This window comes from Ursus americanus, chromosome 11, assembly GCF_024610735.1.
Source record: "Ursus americanus isolate L20-20 chromosome 11, mUrsAme1.1.p, whole genome shotgun sequence".
NCBI lineage: Eukaryota > Metazoa > Chordata > Mammalia > Carnivora > Ursidae > Ursus > Ursus americanus.
Genome location: NC_142137.1, coordinates 45648282 through 45662077, shown reverse-complemented (window position 1 = coordinate 45662077; position 13796 = coordinate 45648282). Strand labels below are relative to the sequence as shown.

The window sequence follows — 13796 nt, the reverse complement described above, 5'->3', positions numbered from 1 at the left end:
TCTTTCTGTATGTAGCTCATACCTGGAATTAGTATAGTAAAATGCTCTGGTCCCTGAAATTCCCACCTTTTGATCATTACTAGAGAGTTACAAGTTTAAGACACAACAATTACAAATCCTCCAGAATGCCAAGGAACTTGCTCCAGAGATAGCAAGAGAAACTGTGGCTGAAGGAGGAAAATGAGCTCTGCTGACTGTGTGATATCTCCCCAGCCAGGACTTGAGGAACTTCTGGCTAATTTTAGCACATTTCCCAGTAGGAAACACCGTGTGTCCGGGGCACCTCTCCAGTACGCACTGGAATGCGACTCCAGAGATGAGGGGAGCCCTGCTCGTATTTATTCTGGCTGGCCCATCAAGAAAAGCAACAGAATGTGCTACTTCTACGACGGCAGAACTGTCCTGTCGTGACCCTAGCTGCTCCAGGATCAGGGCTTGTCCAGTACTGTTAGTATTCTGGAAAGTTCTCTGACTCATAAAACCGGAGAGGTCAAACACTTTATTCTAGTTCAGACCTGTAGAAAAGCATGTTTCTGACCACGTTTCTCAAACTGGCCGTGACAAACTCCCAGAGTGATCATGATAGATCAAAGAGCACAATTGTGAGACATAGAGGGACTTCAGAGAACCAAACTGACTTCCTTTAGTTCCATAATCAGTCCAAGAAGATAGAGGTTTCCTTAGCGGTCTGGATCTCCACATTTGGCAAAGTTGAGGTTAATCTGTACTCCGCAGGAGAAAGTGGCTTCCTTAATTAACAATGTGTAACATGGGTGTTGGAGGCTGTGGAGTGAAGTGAGCTGTCCTGTATAGCAAACCTAGTTTTACACCAGCCTGTTGAAAAGAAGCCTTTCCCACTGCTTAGCTAGACTTTAAGGTATTAGGAATGGACTCCAAGAGCTCAAATGACCCTGAAGACGCATTCACAGCAAATTTCTAAGAAAAAATAGGAACAGGAGAGGGCAAAGATGAAGAGATTTCGAAGTTTATTGCCATGCGATATATGACTAGGAAAAGACAAGGCTAACGAAGTGTTTCAGCTGGTAATATAGTATGCGTTTTATTCAAAAGCATGTATACCCGTACCTTCTATTCAAAGCCGGAAATACAGTGACGAGTACAGGTGTTACACTCCTCAGATTTGTTCAAAATGAAAAAAAAAATTTTTTTTTCAGTAGTATTTCATCTATAATATTCGATTCATTTCTGAACATTGTCTAAACTTCTTCAGTGAGGCCATTCCTCCTCATCAGCTGGTGACAGACTGTTATAACCGAAGCTGGATTATTCTAACACAGCATTGCTTTAGAGAGCAGTTTCACTTTACTTCTCACTGACCTCCTCTGCTTGTGCTAGAAACTCACCTTCTAGGAAAAAGCAACCTGTATTCAAAGTTCAAATATAGTATGATTTTTGAGAGGTTTTTTTAAAAAGATGTTTTTGTCTTAAAAGCAGGTATACTGTACACTTAAAAACAAAACAACCGTCTTTCCTCACTTCCTCCTTCCATTCCAAAAACAAAGAGAAACTAAGAAATAAACAAAACATGGTTCCTGTGTGTGTCCTTGTGTGTGTGTGTGTGTGTGTGTGTGTGTCTTCATTAGAAGAATCTTAGGGACTGTTCATTTCTTTGAATTATTCGGTAGCAAACAATGTGTAAATTTGTGAGCAGGTCCTTTGAGAAAGGCCAAGGAGAAAGATTATTCTAGAAGCTCTATTTTCTGTTTTTACAAGTCAGGGCAGGCGTTCCATGTGCTGTCTGACACCGCCTGCCACCTGGTCTTCTAAAGAGGACCACCGGTGGTGGGCAGCTTCTGGCAGCCCGCTGGACTGATGCTTGCAAAGGGAACGAAAACGTCTGAGCAAGGAAGGAAGCCTGGGGGCTGCTGAGGAGCTGTGATTATCCACACGGGCCCGTAAGTACGACCTAGGCAAGGCCTTCTGACTTTGGCGAGGTGCCAGGTGCCTTTGGAGAAAGGGAAAACTCGGGGTCACAGGAAGAAGAAGGCCAATATTTGCTCTTGGTATCTGGCTGTTAAAATAATTGACGCAGATCACACTGGTGAGCGGGGAGAGGCCAGGAGGCTGAGCAGCGGCATGGGGGGGGGATGGTCCCAGACATGGCGGGAGTTTCACATCCTGTGTTAAGCTGAAGGCTGGTGTTATTTTTTGCAGTAAAGCTATGGAAAATACTGAAAGGTTTGGGCAGGCAGTTTGAAAACAAAAATGGTGCTCCTTGTAATTTTGTGTCTGCCACTCTGCCAGCCAGCATATGCAGAAGAGAAGCAGCCAACCTCTTGCTCCAATGCCCATTTTCAGTGATGGCTTCTTAAAGGTCACCGATGGCTTGCCAGTGCATTTTTGCACGAGGAGTCCAGCTTTCTGTTTTGACATTCGTCAGATACGCATGTGGCACCTGAGGAACAAGGAGGAGACCGGGAAGAATCAGATTTTCTTTTGGCTCAATCACTGTCCACTTGGAAACTCTTGTATGTCTGAGTGCCTTAGTTGGCCTAGACACCTCCAACCCAGCAAAACATTCTTTTGTATTATTTTTATATCACACGCTTAACATTTTACCCTTTGTGTTTTTTTTTTCTTCACTCTTTTCAACTTGTCCTTTCTTCTTTTCTTAAACTTTTTTTAGACCCGGACTATGTCCGTCAGGTACTGTGTAGCTGTGGGAGTCGGGAACAGTCCTGGCATGAGGTGTCCACAGTCTGTGGGACACTTGAAAACAATTAGTAGCAATACAACCCTATCGACGCCATAAGAGACTCATACACAAAGTGCCATGGGTCCCAGACAATGACCCAGAAACATTAGGTGTCCATACTAATTGCTCCTATAATACAACTAATTTTGGTATCTATTTCCCTATCTATTTGATCAATAAGTTGTTGAAACTTTTTACTTTTAACTTTTCTTTCTTTTTAAAAGGTTTATTTGTCCTTAGAAGGCTGCCTTGACTGATTTATTTCAATCAAGATTTATTGACTGATGATCAGGGGCCAGCCCAGAATGGTGCTAGGATTTGGGAGTTACAGAGATGAATAGAAAAGACCCCTGACTTAAAAGAGCTCATGGTCTGATGGATGAGACATATTTTCAAAGCAATATGATATCATCCAGGTAGGCAAGTTCTAGACGTTATGTGTGAAGCACTATAAGAACACAGAGCAAGAAGAGATTATTTTCTCTGATGGGCTTCCTGGGGTAGGGTGGGTGAGGTGAAGTCACAAAGAGGGGCTGACATTTGAGCTAATTCTTAAAAATGATTGAGTTCACCAGACTGGAGGCACTGTATTTACTTCTGATTTTACTGAAGTTGAGGTGCAGCATAGTGAGTTTTTGCAGTGATGGAAAGCAAACAACGCAAAATTATTATTGTGTGTCCTTGTTCTTATGTCTTTAGGCTGCCTTCACTGCTTCACTGGTCCTGTTACTCAGCCTGTCCCCTTCTCAAGGTGTCCTCTGTGTCACTTTCTCTGTTCCTCCATTTCTGGCCCATCAGTTTACAAAGTCTTTCAAGTTAATCTGTCACCATTCACTAGTCTCTGAAACTAGTTTTAGCTCCAAAGGACTCATTAATATGCGCCACTCAGCAAAGAACCGTCTACTCTGCCTCTCATCATATAGCAGAGGCTTTGGTATTTCAGCCTTTCCCCCTCTTCAATAGCTTCTGTAAGTGGAGAGGAACAGAATAGAGATTTATTTTTCCACTATTATTCAAATGCCTACTCAACTCCCTAGAAAGTTGAAATCACCAGTTTTCATTTTAGTACTTTTCATCCCTGTGAATTACACTTGATTCCTGACCTCGTGCTTGTCTAGGTATGCTGCAGGTAACACTTGTTCTCATTTACCTGTAACTCATTGTATCACATATCGCATTATATCACGTCCCCACATTCTACCGTCATATCGCGATAGCACATCTCCACAATAAAACGTAGATGCAGTTACTGTATATCCTACCTGATTGGCACATGCTGGCCAGACATGATTCTACTGCCAAGCTCCTGATTTTTTTAGAAAACCTGAAAAAAGCAGTGAAGTCTTTTGGGCTCATGTGTTGTAGGCTATAAAAACCAGTCTTCATTATAAGAATCAGTGACAATAAGGGACCAACCACAAAAGAAGGTAGGCTACTTACCAGTAGTCGCCTAAGTGGTTTGAGGGTCTTGGGCTCTAAGTTTCATCGTTTGCCATTGGTCCAGTTACAGTTACAACAACAAACTCTGCTATTGCTTTTGTTCTTTAGAGAGACTGAGCTCAAGAAACCCAATTGTTTTTAGGTTCTGAGAAGAAGCAGACCAAGGACATTTTTAGAGAGTCTGCATTGTCTGACCTTTCCTAAATTTTCTTTTTGAAGATAGAGAAAATATTACTGTCTGAGAAAAAAAGTATATTCTTGGAACAACTGCACAAAGCTAAAAATAGTGGGAATTGAACATAAGAATGCCATGGTGGAAAGAAAGCCAAATTGTAGATTTAGGTCACTATGTTTCACTTAGAACATCTCTCAAAAAGGGGAAGAAAATAAAATTCTAATAGGGTACATTAAGAATCCGATTGGAGTTATTTAAACAGCAGATGTCTTTTATGGTGTAAGATGTACCTCCCTTAAAATGACTCATTTTGTTTCATGTATTTTTCTGAGAACACTATCAATCCAATTGGCTTAGGATACTAGACATTACTGGTTGGATAACTAAATTTAGTTTTGTGATCATAGATTAACTTTTTTCGTAAGTTTGTTTTTTTGTTTGTTTTTTAAAGATTTTATTTATTTATTTGACTGAGAGAGACAGCCAGCAAGAGAGGGAACACAAGCAGGCAGAATGGGAGAGGAAGAAGCAGGCTCCCAGCGGAGCAGGGAGCCCCAGGACTCTGGGATCACGCCCTGAGCCGAAGGCAGACACTTAAGGACTGAGCCACCCAGGCGCCCCAAACTTTCTTCATAATTTGTAAGCAGGCCAGGTTTCCTTTCAGTTCATGAATGTCATTGTCTTCAAAAGCACTTAAAATTTCAAATGAGTTAAGTGGCACTTGCCAGCCGAAAATGGCTAATGTTCCATCTAAATCCAGTGCTTTGGCCCTTTGGAACTTTCTATGTGGATCTTAAAGAGAAAATAACAACATTTTTAGTTATCTGCTGGGAAACATCTGTGTAGCCATATATTCTAATCATGAATCCAGAGAGATCTTTTTTTTTAAGATGTATTTATTTATTTGAGAGAGAGAGCGTGTGTGAGTGGGGGGAGGGGCAGAGGGAGAGAGTCCTCAAGCAGACTCCCCGCTGAGCATGGAACCCAACGTAGGGCTCCACCCCAGGATCCTGAGATCATGACCTGAGCCAAAATCAGGAGTTGGGTACTTAACTGATTGAGCCACCCAGGCACTACCCACCCCTGAGAGAGATCTTTTTAAAAAATACTTTATCTAAACTTATATCCTTTAATTTTGATAGTAAGTATGACATTAGGACAACACTCTAGCTCCAAATGTCTGAATTTATCTTCAGGCTAATCTAGTGGATGCCATTTATCTTTGTACAGTAGCAACTGCCTAGAACTGGCAGTTCTCCTAACTTTCTTTGTTGATAGCTTCTGAGCTCAGAAATGCATCCCCCCGTCCCCAATGGAAACAAATAGGTTCTGAGGGTTTGCAGAAACGAAGCATGGTTGTCATCCCAGAAATTCAAAACCTATTGCATGTTGTTTTGTGGACGGACCTTCTATGTGTGTCATTGACTGAGACGTCACTCAGTAATTCAGTGAAGTCATCATTCATGCTCTCAATCCTTCCTCACTAAACACCTGCCCACTAATTTGGGCCATTTTATTTTTTTGAAAACATGCAACATTTAAACTTTGGATAAGACTTTGAAGTTGGTGCTAAATATACTATCAGGTAAGACTATTACACCGGTAAGGGTTCATGCAGGAAACTATTGAGGTCTCAGAGACTGCTAATGTACTTACAAACCTCATCTTTGGGTATTGTAAGAGCCCATTTGTAAAGTATCCAACGGGATAGCTCAGGGGGTTGTGGACATTTAAAGTATAGCTTCGTGCACAGAATGAATGTTTTCGGGCAAGCTCTAAATGATGTGGATATAAATAGTATCAGAGACCTGATTCATTTTCTTGAGCAATCTCAGCTTCAATGGTGGAAACATTTTCGTTAACGTATTGTGAATGTCATCGTTCCTAGAACACACCTTATTTCTTAAGTATTAAAATACACCCTTTCTTATGGCCACAAATTAGATGCAAGGACTGTTATCGAAGGAGATGAGAAATACCTGATTCTTATGACATTCCTGTGAAATAGGCAGATTACATACACTATTACCCTATTTTAACTAAAGTTCAATGTTACCATTAATTCATTGAATATACATTAATTGGGGGCCTAACAGGTATCAGAGAAATTCCAGATCCTGGAGATATGTAGACACAACCTCTGTTTTGAAAAGAGCTAAAAATGTTTGCAGAGTCTAGATTATAAACTGATAACCCAGAGTTAGATGTAGCCAGCAGAAATGTTTGTTTTGATCTGCATAGATTTTTTAAAAAAATATATTGGTATAGTTGAAATAGAGATACTTTTTTCTCCAAATCTGGATTTTTAGGCTTTTATTGTAAACCTAACATTGGTCTACTGCCTAGGCGGGACATGTACTCTGTAGGCCCTAACACTTCCTGGTAAATATACCAATCTACTTCCTTAATAAGTATGCAGTAGCAATGCAAAGGTGTGACTGTGTGAGCTCATAACACTTGATAATTCAATGGATGTAAGAAACTATAGGGAGTATGGTAAGCAGAATATCAAGATGGTCCCCATGATCCTCAGCCCCTGATATTATTCCTGTGATTATCTTATGTTATATGGCAAAGGGGAGATCTTCCAGGTGGTTCTAATCTAATCACATGAGCCCTTTACAAGCAGACAGTTTTCTCTGGCCAGGAGCAAAAGAGGAAGTTGGAAGCATTTAAAGCAGGAGAAGTACTCAACTTACCCATGAGAAGGACTGGTCATTGCTGGTTGAAGATGGAGAGGGTGGCACTGAGGCCTTACTCTAGAAGCTAGAAGTGACTCCCAGCTCTCAGCCAGTAAGAAGATGGTGACTTTTGCCCTACAGCTATAAGAAAATGAATTCAGCCAACAAGATGAATGAGTGTGGATGGAGAGCCTTCCCCTAGAACCTCCAAAAAGAGCCAGCCCTGTTACTACCTTGATTTCTGCCTGTGAGACACAGTTGGGCTCCCTAGGACTTTTGACGTACGGAACAGTGAGACGATAGATGGGTGTTGTTAAGAGCTGCTACATTTGTGGTAATTTGGTACAACAGTAATAGAGAAACCAATCCAGGTGGGAAAATAACTAATAAAACAAGTGAGTAAAGGAAAAAGAAAGAGAGAAAGAGACAAACCAAGAAACAGACTCTTAACAATAGAGAACAAACTGATAGTTACCAGAGGAAAGGTGGGTGGGGGATGGGTGAAATAGGTGATTAAGGGATTAAGAAATAGGGGATTAAGGAATAAGAAATAGGGGATTAAGAGATTTACCACTATGAGCACTGAGTAATGTATAGAATTGTTGAAACACTGTACTGTATGCCTGAAAATAATACAACAATGTATGTTAACTACACTGGGATTTAAAAAAGAATTAAAAGAAAATGAAAAAAAAAGAAAAATTCTTTTTTTTTAAAGAATTTATTTATTCATTTAGAAAGAGAGAGAGCACGAATGGGGGAGGGGCAGAGAGAGAATCACAAGCTGACTCCATCCTGATCAGGGAGCCCAAGGTGGGGCTCCATCTTATGACCTTGAGATCATGACCTGAGCTGAAACCATGAGTCAGCAGCTTAATCGACTGAGCCACCCAGGCGGCCCAAAAAGAAAAAATTCTTAAGCAATATAGTGAATAAATGCCTGTGTCGCCACAGCCTCCCCACCCCCACCGTGTTGTTTTTCATTTTTCAAATTATTTTTGGATATTTTTTTACATACATGTGTTTATCTTATTTACTCCTGAACACAGAAATACTATAGTTTAATTATTTATTCCAGCATAAGTTACATTACTTAGGTTACATAACTTAGGTTACATTATATTGTGTCTGTGTTTGAAAATTGCAAGTAGCATTCTTACAATTCACCCTTGAATCCATGTGTTGGACAATCAATGGTTCTCTTGTCTGCATGTTGTTTCCCTGCCAAAAATCCACAGCACATAACAGGCCACCATTCTGTCCCCTGACCTGTCATCATGATGCACCCACAGAGATGCTTCATACTTGTCAGGAGAGGACCTGATGTCATGCTACAGTTTGTTTTGTTTTCCACATTTTCATTGCAACAATCTTTAAAAACTACAGAGTTATAGGGCTCTTTGCAAGACTCTCCTCGGGGTTCTATTTCAGATTTACTATATCTAGTCTCGCTATCTCTCCCCATAACAAGATCTCTTGAACTGTGCTTTGCTTAAATCATGAATTTCCTCTAAGCATTGTTTGTGGAAAAAACAATTATCAGTATCCAATTAAAAATCTGAAAAGGGCATGGTCATTTTCTCCTGCCCTCACAATCTTCTCACTTCAGTTTGTCTTAAATCATTCGGTACCAATATTCTCTTCAGACTGTTTTGATGCAAATGAAATTTCCTAAAAAGATAAAAGGGAATTTTAGGTCCCCAAATTTGATTCAATCCAATTAAGGCACAGATAGAAAGAGATTAAAAGAAGATTTAAAAATAAATGCATAAACTATCTCACTGTAAAATTGAAGTAGCTTTAAAAGTACTGAGAATTGGCAACAATTTTAAAATTTAATAGAGAATGCTTATAAGTAATAATAAAGTAGCATGATGATTTTATAAAATAATAGGCTGCTTATAATTAATAATATTTAAAAATATGGAGAGGAACATATAAATGTAGACTTCTTGAAGCCATTGACAAAAATATTGAAAGAAAAAGTAAGGTTCTCTCTCAACATCTTTGCAACTGCTTTCTCCTAATTTATCCCTTAAGAAAAGCCTCCTCAGTTAGCCCTGCAAAAACATTAACCTCCCTGTCACGTGCTATATTCTAGTCTCTATCGTATTATTCCATTTTATCTTCTCCATAAATTAGCAACAGCTGAATAGATCACATTTATTCTATTGTAGCCTTTTTTATCTGTGCTCTCCAGTTCCCAAATAGAATATGATTTCCTTAAGGAGGTTCTTTTTTCTTACATCTGTATTGCCGATGCCTAATACCCCATAGGTGTCAATAATTATTCGTGCACAGATTGACTTGTTTTTCAAATATGTTAAGTACTTTTGCCATAAATAGAAAAGGTACAAAAATAGTAATAGACGCACACACTAAGATCCAATTCTTTCATCTCTTTGTTTTAGTGTAGTAAAAAAGCAGTAGATAGAATGTATATAACTGATTCATTAATTCATCCATCCTTCTATCCATCCATCCATCCATCCATCCATCCATCCATCCATCCATCCATCCAAGAAATATGTATTGAAAAATAGTCTTGTGCAGACACTGTTCTCTCTCTTTCATTTATTAATTGTATGACCTTAGATGAGTCAATCTGCCTGAACGTTTTTCGTTTTCTATAAAATCATGACAATGATCCCCACATCCTTTGCCCAGAAAGTCCAAGTGAAATATTTCCTTTGAATATACTTTGAAAAAATGTAAGGCACTCTACAATAGTAACATATTATCATCATGACTAACATATCGCCCCTAGGAATGAACACATTTATATAACGAGGGCCAGAAAAGTAAGAATATTCATTGATTCGTATTCATATCTCCCTACAATCCTCATATGTGCTCAGGCAAATGAAGAAAAGAGAAATTTCTCTGCAGTTTTTGCCTGGGGCGTGAAAGAACAACTCACATACTATGTGACGAACCAGAATGCGTTTATTCATTCCTTTAAAAATTAATTTATTTTACAAGCATTTATTATACCAAAACTATATGCAAAGCGCAACGCTAGGCACCCCATGCGAAATGAACCATTTAAAGAAAACAATTTAAACATAAGTCTGTGTTATTCCAAATCTTTAAAAAATCCATTGGTCAAGTGATTTCAAATACTTTAATATTCCCAATCATTTAAACAAGGTCTGGATTACTGTCTTGTTCCCACTCCCAGTCCAGGGTTTTGGCATCAGTAATGCTGATTATAGGTAACATTTCCAGAACACTCAATCTGTGCAAGCAGAGTAGTACTCTACTTGCATTATAGGATTTGATACTTGCAGCAAATCTAAAGGATGGGTATTCTCATGTTACATGTTGGCAACAATGTCTCTGAGGCCACATTCTTAGCCACTATTTTGTATTCCTTCAGCTTTGTTGTCTGAATGCCCAGACACCCCACTTTATATAAAGATTGGTAGCTCTGCAATGTAAGGTGTCAGTGGTAATTGCTCTCCAGATTGAGCCCAGGTCCCAACTTGTATGTGTAGAGCCCCAAACCATACAGGAACTAGACTCCTGTAGGCATCGGCAACTTTCCATGTTGTCTTTCTTATATACCGCATTTTGGCAGCATAAAAAAAATAAATCCATTATACGTGGAAAATATTGTAATATCTCTGAAAAGCTGGGAAATACTGCAAACCTTGTCAAGCCAAAGCCTGCAGGAAACGTTTCTTTGACATCACACAACTACAGATGTCCCAACATGTCTGTCCCTGATGTGCTCGGCAAGAGTGATGCAGATCATGGCCCACCCTCATACAGGGGAGGCACGCTGGATTCCGACGACACTGGTCTTCCTTGTCCCTTACTCCTCAAGTGCAAAGGCAGCCATCATTTAAAACATAGTAAGAGTGTGCTAGTTCTATGAGAGAACCATTAGAGGAGGGAAATTCTCTTTAGCTTAATATGATAAAAATCAGATGTGATGTTTTCCTATTTACATAAACAGAACTTTCATTGAAGTCCATGACTGAGAGAGATTAGAACAGATAACAGTTACATGGAAGCTTGGCTTTTCTGGAAGTAAGATATGCCAGGAGGTATGTCACCATCAGGCACCTCATTCTAAGTCTGCTCCAGAGGTTCCTTGTGCAAACTGGAGGACCAGGTCTGCAGTTGCCCCAAGCCCAGGCATGAAATAGCTTCAGAACTCACCTAATTAATGTTGAGTCTAAACATCGGCTGAAATCTGCTAATGATACTGGCAAGAAACCCCAAAGTAGCCCTTATTTCTTTATTCACAGAGTCATCTAGAAATGTGGACAAGGTGGTTTGGTGTACCTACGGTTATGATCAAATCTTCCTCTTCTTCTACATAGAGCTCTGTATTACATACGGCCTAGAACAAGGCATCCAGGTAAGTCTGGATGTCCTGTTAATGCATCCAGCCAGGATGTCCTGTTCAGTTTCATTAGTAGTATTTCAACATGGCCTGAATCTCTTCGCCTGTTGTAGGAAGGTCCAACGAGCCAGAGATTAGAGATACTTGGCTCTTGTCCCACACTGCTACCAAAAAGCCATATGTGACCTTACACTCTTTCCTCAACTACTGAATCAGAGTTTGGAAGTTTCTTTCTAAATCTAGAAGTTTCTCTCTGTTATTTTCTTTGAAGATGACATTTCTTTTTATCCATGAACACCTCCAGGCCTTTAGCTATTTATTCATATCCCTTCCATTTGAACAATCCGAATGCTGTAATGAGTCTTCTTCAAATTCAACTGTTCTTTTATATGGAGACTTTATTCTTCAACTAGGATACACCATATATAGGAAGTTACGGAATCTTTGAGAACAAAGGCTGGGAGGTATCAATAATTTGCAGTTTCTATTGGAAGACAGGGGACTAATAGCAGGCCTCTTCCTGCCGTACACTATTTGAGGAGGACTTAGCTTAGGAAAACAGAAGGGCAACCAATTTCCTAGTGCTTCCTGGTGATGTGTAAGAATGAAGTTCTGAGACCCCAAGTGGAAAGCAGCAAGGCCAGAATACGATTCTGTCTCCACATCCTTCCTGACATTAAAATTTGATATTATTGTTATTTCACACAATTATTGCTTCATTGGCTCAACGGTAGTTCTGCTTTTTTTAAACAGAAATAAAGCTTATATGATACAGGTTGATTGTTAATCAGTGGCACAAAAGTAAAAACACACAAAAACAAATGGCGATAAAGCATCTTTAACAATTCTGCTCCTGAAGTATAGAATAGCACACGTGATAATAGTTAATGGTATGAAACAAAGTTTTAGTTATCTTAAGTGGTTAAAACATAAAGCTTGTTTAAGTAGAAAAGAAAGAGCTACATGAAAGCTTTGGGAATACTTCTGAGCAAAAGAAACAAAAAATATTCTTTTAAAAGATTTTAGATGTTGCCACAAGGTGGTGTGAAGAGTCCAACCTAGCTTGGTTGTCTTGTAGTAAGGAGGCTAAGGGAAGTCAGAAGGGGAAGGTCCCCTCAAGGAGGTAAAGCAGGGAAGAGGAGCAGCGGGTGGGAGTGGGGTGGGGGGGGTGTTTGTTCTTGGAGATACTTGGGACACGCCCACAGTACTTTATTCAGAGACCACTTCCTCCCTGTCCTCAAGACAGCCATGCTTCTCCTCACACCTCCTCCTGCCTAACTGAGGTGAATTCCTCTTTTTCCTTTTAAATTGCCCTCAAAGGTGAATTTTGTCTTTAGAAGTAACAACACAACACACGTTCCCTACAGTGAACAACTTTCCTTCTTTAACCATAACACATATTTGAGTCCATGAATATTTCCATAGAACATGAACTGCTCAAGGGTTGTAATCTATAACCGACGATCCAAACAGACTGGTTATCACTGGTAAGTGTTTCACATTAAATCCACCCTCTTCCCTTCTGACCTTGAGAGAATTGGAAGAGTATGAAACAGAGTGGTTATATCAAAGAGATATTCCACAGGCTTCAGCTTGATGTCGTTGGAAGAGCGTTCTTCTAAGTGCGTCAACATTTTCCATCTGGGCTGTCAACAGGCGTTGCCAGAGCTGAACAACACTGAAGGAAGTCAACCTGGAAAATCCCCTGCGGGGTATTGATTTTCTCTTCCCAGAGAAAGGTCTGGGCATGAAAGGAAAGTCCTGCTGTTATTACTGAGAGTCACATTCTTTGGGGCGGTTGGTTTTTCTACTGATTTGCAGAGCTGAAAAAGCACTTTGAAAACTTTGTTTACCACGTAAACATTACTCACTCCCGGGGCAAGCTTTCCTCTGTAAGAGTATCATTAATCAGGGATGTTCCTCAAGGAGGAATTCTTGAATTATATATATATATTTCCTTTTGAGTGAAAAAGCTGCCTAATATATGTCTACTTTCAATTCAAATTAATTTTAAAAAATATTTTATTTATTTATTTAGAGGAAGAGCAAGTGGGGAGAGAGACAGGCAGACTCCGTGCCGAGCACGGAGCCTGACGTGGGACTCGATCCTACAACCCCGAGATTATGACCTGAGCCAAAACCAAGAGTTGTCTGCTTAACCAACTGAGCCAGCCAGGCGCCCCTCAAAATTAGTTTTTGATTGAGTGCTGGTGCTTTAGGTCATGGTGGTCAATACTATAGTTCTTGCTCTCTACAGAGATTTTTTCCCCCCCATAACTGCAGTTGGAAGTACAGTAAGATAAACACCAAAAGAAAAGTAGGTCAAAGTTCCCCTGATCTTTTCAAGTGAGGGTCTGTTGCATTTGGAAGAGATCTTTGCAGGAAGTAGAATTACAGACAGACTGTGGATACTGACCACCTGTGGTGATT

At 39.9% G+C, this 13796-nt stretch overlaps 1 long non-coding RNA gene across 1 annotated transcript in view; it reads right to left on the bottom strand.

Moving 5' to 3' along the window:
* Positions 1 to 1076: 1076 nt before the first annotated feature.
* Positions 1077 to 13796, bottom strand: part of LOC123797583 (uncharacterized) — a 298997-nt gene continuing 286277 nt past the window's right edge. The window contains exon 6 of the long non-coding RNA XR_006780983.2: positions 1077 to 2416. This is a non-coding gene — a long non-coding RNA (uncharacterized LOC123797583). The remainder of the gene's footprint in view (positions 2417 to 13796) is intronic.